The 8,202-nt window shown below is 41.7% G+C and overlaps 1 protein-coding gene across 1 annotated transcript in view; it reads right to left on the bottom strand.

Annotated features, from left to right (window-relative positions):
* Positions 1-8,202, bottom strand: part of LOC118328056 (calcium-dependent secretion activator 1-like) — a 55,442-nt gene that overhangs the window by 13,551 nt on the left and 33,689 nt on the right. The window lies entirely within an intron of this gene.

Genomic DNA, 8,202 nt, shown 5'->3' with positions numbered 1-8,202 from the left:
ATTTTTGATTTTTGTGGGAATCGTATCATCAGACCCCTGAAGGCCCGCAAAATGTTTATTGGACAACTTCGGGTAAAGAAGAGGGGTTTGGAGCTGTCAACTGAATTTCACCATCTTAGTTGGGTTAATGGGGGAAAGCCATTGGAACAGAACCCGAAAAATAAACCAAACCGTGGTAGTGCCGGGTTTTGAACTGGGGAAACACTGGAGGAAAGGCCCCTGTTCGGAAAACCTTCAACTTCCCACCTCTTGGCAAAGAAAGCTTCCTTTTCTGTCATTTTCCCTTTGTTTTGGAGCCCCTTCGAAACCAGAAAGTGGTTGCCTGTCAAAAGTTTTCCTAATCTGACTTGCTCTTTAAAGTCTAGGCAAAACCTCAAACAAGCCGGTATTAACCCTCGAACAACGGTGGGTTGGGGAACCAGTGGTTTCATGGAACCTGTCTGACCAAAGAAGGAAGGCTTCCGGAAATAATGTTAAACCGGGGGAACTCCCAAGGCAAAGTTTTGCAAGGGTTAAAAACGACAAATGCCCTGAAAAAGACTGCAGCCAGCTGTGAAAGGAACAAAAAAAAGCGGGTGTCGGGAAGGAAGTTTCGGAGAAAGTCATGGGAAGGGACTTTTTTTTAGAATTGGCACCCAGGGCCTCCCTGAACCATCCAGGAAAGGGGGAAGTGGGGAACCCATTCAAGCCTGTGTTACAGCGGGGAATTGGAAACGGCTGGCTGAACTAACTTGAGAGTATTGTTGAAGGAACATTGGGAACTTCCTGAAACGACTTAGACGTCTGTTGATAGAAGGCCAGGACTTGAGTATAATGGGAATCCCTTGCAAGGTCACTGAAAAGGTAGTTCAAAATATTCCACCAAGTGGGCAAAGCCCAGGGATTTGATAGATTCCTTTTTTAGAAAGGCTCTGGCGTGTTGAGGAGGCCTGTCTTGTTGAAACAACAAACCCTTTCAACATTGCCGAGGGGAAAAATTCAGGAAACAAGCGCCAAGGAGTGGAGGAAACTGGGGTGGTGGTTTCCCTATTTTTTAAAAGGAGGGACCAAGAGATTGCAATTCAACAGAAGCATCAACACTACTTCCCAAGCCTCCCTGGGGAAAAAGTTTAACTCTTTAAGGTGGCTGAAAAGGAGGGTCCGGTTGAATTTTGGTCGAAACCTTTTGATCAAAGCGAACAAGTTGCGGTTTCTGTCCCTGGTCCGTGAACAACAAAAGAACCAAACTTCTTTTCAATTTTGCAGTGGGTTCTGGAAGGGGCTGGAATATGCCCATCGATCTCCATGGTGCCGCTTTTTGGGGAATTTTTGGAAAGAGCATCCCTGTGGGAAGTGCTGTTGGGGGTTTAATGGGGTGAGGGGTCAAAACTTTCCTCAAGGGCCAATCCAATCCATGTTTTTTTTTATTTTTCAAAGTGAAGAAGTTTGTGTCCAGATTTGGTCCTTTAAGTTCCCGACTTGTTTCAGTGGTGTTGCCTCCGCTAGGGGCTTGCCGCTTTGTCCAACCAAAATTCCTTTGGTTTTGTGGAACTTTCATAAAACAAGAAATGAGGCCGTAGTCGTGGGGGGAGGGTTTGCCATTTTTTGGTGGCTTGAAGGATTTAACATCATTGCTTTTTTGCAGATGAATTGGTGGGTTTTTTCCTGAATGCAATCATAGGCTTGTTTTGGAAACCTTTCAGCACTCCACTTGGAAAATCGGTTTCACAGCTTTTTGGGATGAGGATTCAGGCACCTCAAATCGGGAGGACAAATGGTTTCTCAGCAGAAAAACCAGTTGCATTGTCTACTCAAAGGTAGGGAAGTGAGTTCCCCTTACCCCCAAATTGAAGGGTTTTTTCCAAGTAACCTCTGTTGTTTTGTTTCAGAGGTGGAAGAGTAGAATGAAGCAGGAAAGATGGCTGGAAAATCGGGGCAAAGCAGGGCGGTTAAATTCGGTTCCCTTTTGTTCCGCACTTTTGTCACGAAAAGAGGAAAAGATCGCGGGTTACAAAGCGGCCAAAATGTTTTTCCTTTAAGGGGGGTGGCTGGCGGTCCCTTTTCCCTTTAGGGAATAGGGTAAAGAAAAGCCTTGGTTTCCAATCCATGAAAGGGACTCGGAGTAGAGATTCGCTTTGGCTTAGTTGCTTGAATAGACAAGATGGTTTTCTGATGCAGATCAATTTTTGACAGTGAAAACAAACAATTTTTCCAACAACAAACATCCAAGATGGCTTCTGTAATAATTACACTCTTGCCGCAGTCCAGCTTAAAGTTAGGAAACGCAGAGCCATGTAACAGTGGTGGAACCAAGTTTTCCCAGACAGTTTGGCCTGTTTTTTTGTTCGACATTCTTTTTTATCAGCTCCTTTTATATCAGACAGCCCGGGCTGAGAACCCCCTGCTCTCTTGTTTTTTTTTCCAGTGGGGGATTTAAAGTAAATTTAAGAAAACCTCCTAAAATAAACAACAAAGAACTGCCCTGCTTAAACAAGTGGATATTTGGGTTTCAACATAACTTATCAAGTCCTCTCTTGAATTTAAAAGCCCTTTTTCTTTAAAGTGACTGGACAAAGCTTGTTCACAGAAATACTGAAAGAAGGAAAAGATTGGATGAGTTGAATTTCTCCTATGTTGTCCCACAAAATAAGGGGTGTTCCCCGAAATATTGGGCTTTTTTTTCTGCGATTATTCCGATTAATTTCATATTGGTCCCCAACTCTCAATTTCCGATTACCGGATATCACCCGATTAACCAATATATGCAGGCTTTTTTAACACCAAAACTGTTAACATAATACTACTCCTATTGTGGAATTAACATTTTATGCATAATTTTATTGGTGATGCCCCAACTGGATTTGGCAAATACATTAATGCAAACATCCTTCCAAAAATGTAAAACACTGTTTTCTGTGAAAAATAAACCACTTCAACTTCATTGTTTTAAAATTATGAAAGGACCGTTTAAAACGCCTTTAATCTTAAAAAGCTAGGCCCTTATTCGCCTTAAAGCTTAAAAGCCTTTTAAGTCTGGTAATGGTTTTTGTTTGTTAAATATTTAAAATTCATTCACTAAGTGTTTTGCCTTGTTTACCACGGTTACCACCAACCCAGTTTCCTAAGCCCGTTGTTTAGTTGTTTGTTTGGTTAATGTTTTAAATAATAAAAAACAACCGCGGGCCCAAATTTGGCCCGCATTGTTTAAATTTATGTTCCGAATTTTCAGTGAAGAAGTATTGTAATACCCACCGCTCCTGAAAGCGGCAGCCTTCACTGTCAACTTTCCTCTTTTTCTTTGCAGTTGCCATGGCAGAAATGAGTGGAGAAGGGTTCCACTGCACGGATGCAGATCCAGATTGTATTAAAATGATGCTGCCACCGTGTGGTGAAAGGAGAAATTACATTTTTAAAGTTTTATGATTTATTTATTCTGACAGAGCTAGCGAGCCATAAATAACACATTATAAGACCGAAGATGTGGGCCGTATGAAATCTTATGGTGGGCCGTGATTGGCCCGCGGGCCGGACTTTGGACATGCCTGCAAACTACCGAGGCATTACACTACTCAGCCTCCATTTGGAAAGTTTACTCTAAGGTGCTGGAAAGGAGGGTTCGGTTGATTGTCGAACCTCTGATTGAAGAGGAACAGTGCGGGTTCCGTCCTGGTCGTGGAACAACAGACCAACTCTTCACTCTCGCAGGTGTCCTGGAAGGGGCCTGGGAATATGCCCATCCGGTCTACATGTGCTTTGTGGATTTGGAGAAGGCATATGACCGGGTTCCCCAGGATATCCTGTGGGAAGTGCTGCGGGAGTATGGGGTGAGGGGGCCACTTCTCAGCATGAGATGAGACATTCACAGCAAACTCCATCGAACAGAAACTTCCTCATTCATGCACATTTACACATTTGGGGTTCAGTAAGTAAGTAATTTCCCCACTGGGATTATTAAAGTATTTCTGATTCTGATTCTGAGTATCTTGCTCAATGATACTTCGACATGCAGCGGGAGTAATAACATAATTGTTTAATAAGAAAGTGTAATGTGATTACTGAATTTAGGAACAGTAATGTGATACATTACTGCATTACAGACAAATGTAATGTGATTACAGTACTGCCTACATTACTTTCTATAATATATATCTGATTTTCTTGTCTTGTGCTTTTCTATAGAAAAAACGGATTAATTCATTCTCAAATCTTTTACTTTTGTCATCTTAACATCTACTTTCTACTTTCACTTGACATTGTTCCATCTTTGTATGATTTTTCCATTATTTTCCACCATCAACGCAGTACATGTTTTACCTCAGCTTGTGTAGTTCTTACATAGATATTTCTTGGGTTTTCTGCTCATTTTAGCTCCGCTTTCTCTCCAAACAGAAAAATTGGTTGTTTCTTTTTCCATCTTCCCCTCCAATGGTGTTCTTTATATCAGTTCTGGAGTGATCTTTTCACTTTCTCTGACTATATGAGCTCAAACCAACTCTGTCTCCTTCAAAATAGCTGCATGTAAAAGCCACAGTTTCACTTCAGTCCCCTGGACAAGGTGACGGCCCTTCAGGGCAGGGTTGAGACATTGTGGTGTCCACATGTTCATAAAGTTGAAAGCCACTTTGACGCTTGTTGAGCTTGTCAAATGAACAGTGATGGCCCCTCTTGCTTTGTTCCTCTTGGCAGGAACTAACAAAAGAAAATAATCAGAACAGACAAATTCACCCAAGCTCTCTTTTTTAGGCTGCATGGGGATCAGCAGGGGGCTAGCACTTGCTGACAGCCAAAACAAGCGTAATATGGCTCTGAATACATAATGCCATAACCCGACAGGGATCAAATCTGTGACATTCTAACGAGTTCCATCTGAAGGAAGGGCTTCCATTCCTTCAACTGGGTTATCTGTGTGTGTGCATTTGTGTGTGTTTTGTCACCTCAGGGCATGCTGACGAACCTCTACCTATACACAAGCGACATGCACGCCCAGCACAACACAACACACACACACTCCCACATACACACATATACAGTACATCTGCCGGTCCATCCCCCTTCAAGTGAGAGCTGGGAGACAGTACGACCTCCTGCCCCCATCTGACACCAACCCACCCATCCCACTTAAAACCCCCACCCACTGCAACACACACACACACACACACACACACACACACACACAAACCTCGCCTTGAAGCCAACATTCACACCCAAGTCTTCGCATGGTGCTTGGCAGCGGGGGGGCCTGCCACCAGCAGGATTTGATGCAAAAAATGGCACACCTCTCTTTCTCCCCCTCCCCATCCACCTACTCACCTCTTCCATGACCCTTTTGCATTTATTTGCTGTGCAGTGTAAGGAGAGGGAACTGGCCTTTTTTAGATGTGAAGGGCAAACGACACATAAAGCTTGCAACTTCAAGTTTCAATGTGCCCATGTCAGCAGAAAACTTTCACTGTGAGTGCTGTGAAGAATGACAAGTGTGCATCAGAAACAATAAATGTACCTTTTTTAGAACTGAAATGATGATTTGACCTAGACGTGGGTAGAGCGCTACATGCATACTATGTATTAATGCCCCTTTTTTTCAGTTAGTTAAAGTTACTCACAAGCCACATAAACTAAATTCAGAAATAAATCCATCCCTTCAATGCATTCCTGTTAGCGTTTTCACTGTATTTAACAAACCATGAAGATGACACACATTAGTTTGGTAACAGATTAAAAATTACATCAGTGTTTGAGGTTGTTTGTAGTCAAGGTAACAACAACGGGGGCGGCTGTGGCTCAGAGGCAGAGCGGGTCGTTCCTTAATCGGAAGGTTTTGGTTCGTTTCCCGGCTCCTCCCAGCACGTGTCGAAGTATCTTTGAGCAAGATACTGAACCCTGAATTGCTCCAGATGCCGTGCGCATTGGTGTGTGAATGTGTATGAATGAGTTAGTTTCTGTTTGATGGACCTATTCCATAGGTGGTACCATTACAAATGCGCGCCATTTATGCAACAAATGTCAATCTCATACAGGAATCTGCTGTTTTTTAATTTAAATAAATCTCAAATGGAAATGGAGAACATTGAAACAAATCCCTGGAGGGTGGGTGGACATACCCTATTAAAGGAAGGGCAACCACCTGTAAGGGGTGCGCTGAGGTTACAAAGAAGTGCCCCTCTGTAGCTATGCAAAAATCCAAGAGTGAGAGCAGAGGTTTAGTGAGCGTGCAGAATCAGGAGGGGGATTCGAGAAAATCTGCACGAGTGAGAGTATATCTGAGTGCAAACAACAGTAGATCAAATCTGCATGGAAGCATGGGACATTAGAGTGTGAGAGCAGAGTTCTGAGGGTTGAAAATGGAACATTAAAAATATATAAATATGAATACGCACGTTTCTGCGTGCTCTAAAATTAAAAGACTGTGATCTTGATTACAGGTCAGATAAAGCCGCCATTAAAGTGCATGCAAGTCAAAGGGGCAAATGAGACAAGAATATTTACACACACAGACACACATATACACACATAAAACCCCAAAAAAGCCAACTGATTTGTTAGGTCAGAGGCCCTCTTTTGTGGGGCCGCTCAGGAGCTTTTGTGCTGCTGAGAGCCAGGAATGTTGGAGCTGAGGAGGGGCCTCACTACAGGGGGTACACAGGGATTACAAGCAACCTGGGACTCTGCCTCTTTCTGCCTCTGTTGCTGCTCCTCACTCTGTGTGTGTGTGTGTGTGTGTGTGTGTGCTTTAAAAATTTCAGGCTGAGTAAGAAACCATAGTACTTGTTAAGCACTGACTGGATTATGTCAGGAGAGTATTGGGGTTGGCACTGAATGCTCAGTTAGATCATAGTCTTGTTTTCACATTGTTTGTTCAGATACCTCCTGATCCTTTAAATTAGAATTTTTAGTTTATTTTGTTGTGTATTTGAATTGTTTGTTGTCCATCTCTTTGGATTCAGATATGAATTACTTTAAGACAGAGATTATTTTATTAATGCAATAAATGTTTTTGTATACTTAGTGGTTCCCAAGCTTTTTCCTCAAGGGACCCCTTTTCTCACATTTATTAAACTGACAACCCCTAACGAAGTGAAATATTTTATGGATATTTTATATTATATTCAGAACTCAACCAGTGAACTCTGTAACTACAAGAAGTTTGTGTAAAAAAAGCAGATTATTTCCTGATTAGAAAATGTTTTTACAATTTTCTTTTGGTTATTATGTTGTTTTTTTTAACAATCATACATACTCAATAGACTTCTTTTTTTGACAAATTCTGTGTTTTCTTGTCTCTGACAGTTGGCCATTGTTCTATTAGACACTTTACTTAACAATTTACTTTACTTTACATTTACTTTTCTTCAAAGAAGTGAACCAAATGCTGAGATATAGGCCTACTGTGTATTTATTTTAATTAAAATTTAATTAGGTTTTCTGGCCTGCAATCAAGAAGGCCTTGCGATCCCCCATGAAGATATGGTGACCCCTAGTTGTGGTTCCGATCCCCAGGTTGGGAACCACTGCTGTAAGGTACTGAAAAGTAGCTGATTTAGTATTGTAACCCAATGAAAGATATTGCATTGGCACCAGTATTGAAAACATTTCAACAGTGCCACTTTCAAAAGGTAAATAATCCCTACAATGAAAACACATGCTGACATTTTGGTGAAAATTAGAACTAAAACTAATCATCAGTTTTGGTTTGGATAAGGGTTAAGGTTTGGTGTGTAGTAGAATGGGTTAATGTTACATTAAGTCAATGTCTAAATACGCTTAAAAGTTGAGGTGCAGGTTGTCGATTCCCTGGTTGACCAAAATACCTTCCACGCTCAAGCAGCAGTGACTAATGAACTACCCTATTAGTATGCTAATGACTTTGGACCTACAATCCACCCGCATTAATCCTTAACTCTATTGTGAGTGGAGAAATCAGCCGAGATTCAGAATGCAAACAACTAAATCGATTAATGCCACAACTAGGGCTTTAAAATTTTATGATGAAAATTATGTAAAAAAAAATGCGAAGATGCGAAGATGCGAAATACCAAAATGGATGACACTATTCAAAGTGGTGACATTTAAAAACCAGATTGTATTAGGGGCAGAGTTAACCAAGATTTATTTATATTAATTACTGTTACTAACTTCACTTCTTCCCCGGAGTTCTTGTGCTTTCTCGTCTTGCAGGTTCTCATGGATCCTGGTGGAGCCTCCTGCCATGGTCCTGCTTGACTG

The sequence above is a fragment of the Morone saxatilis genome, unplaced genomic scaffold (genome assembly GCF_004916995.1).
Source record: "Morone saxatilis isolate NCDOM2014 unplaced genomic scaffold, NCSU_SB_2.0 Contig18, whole genome shotgun sequence".
Taxonomy (NCBI): domain Eukaryota; kingdom Metazoa; phylum Chordata; class Actinopteri; family Moronidae; genus Morone; species Morone saxatilis.
This window is presented reverse-complemented; position numbering and strand designations above follow the sequence as displayed.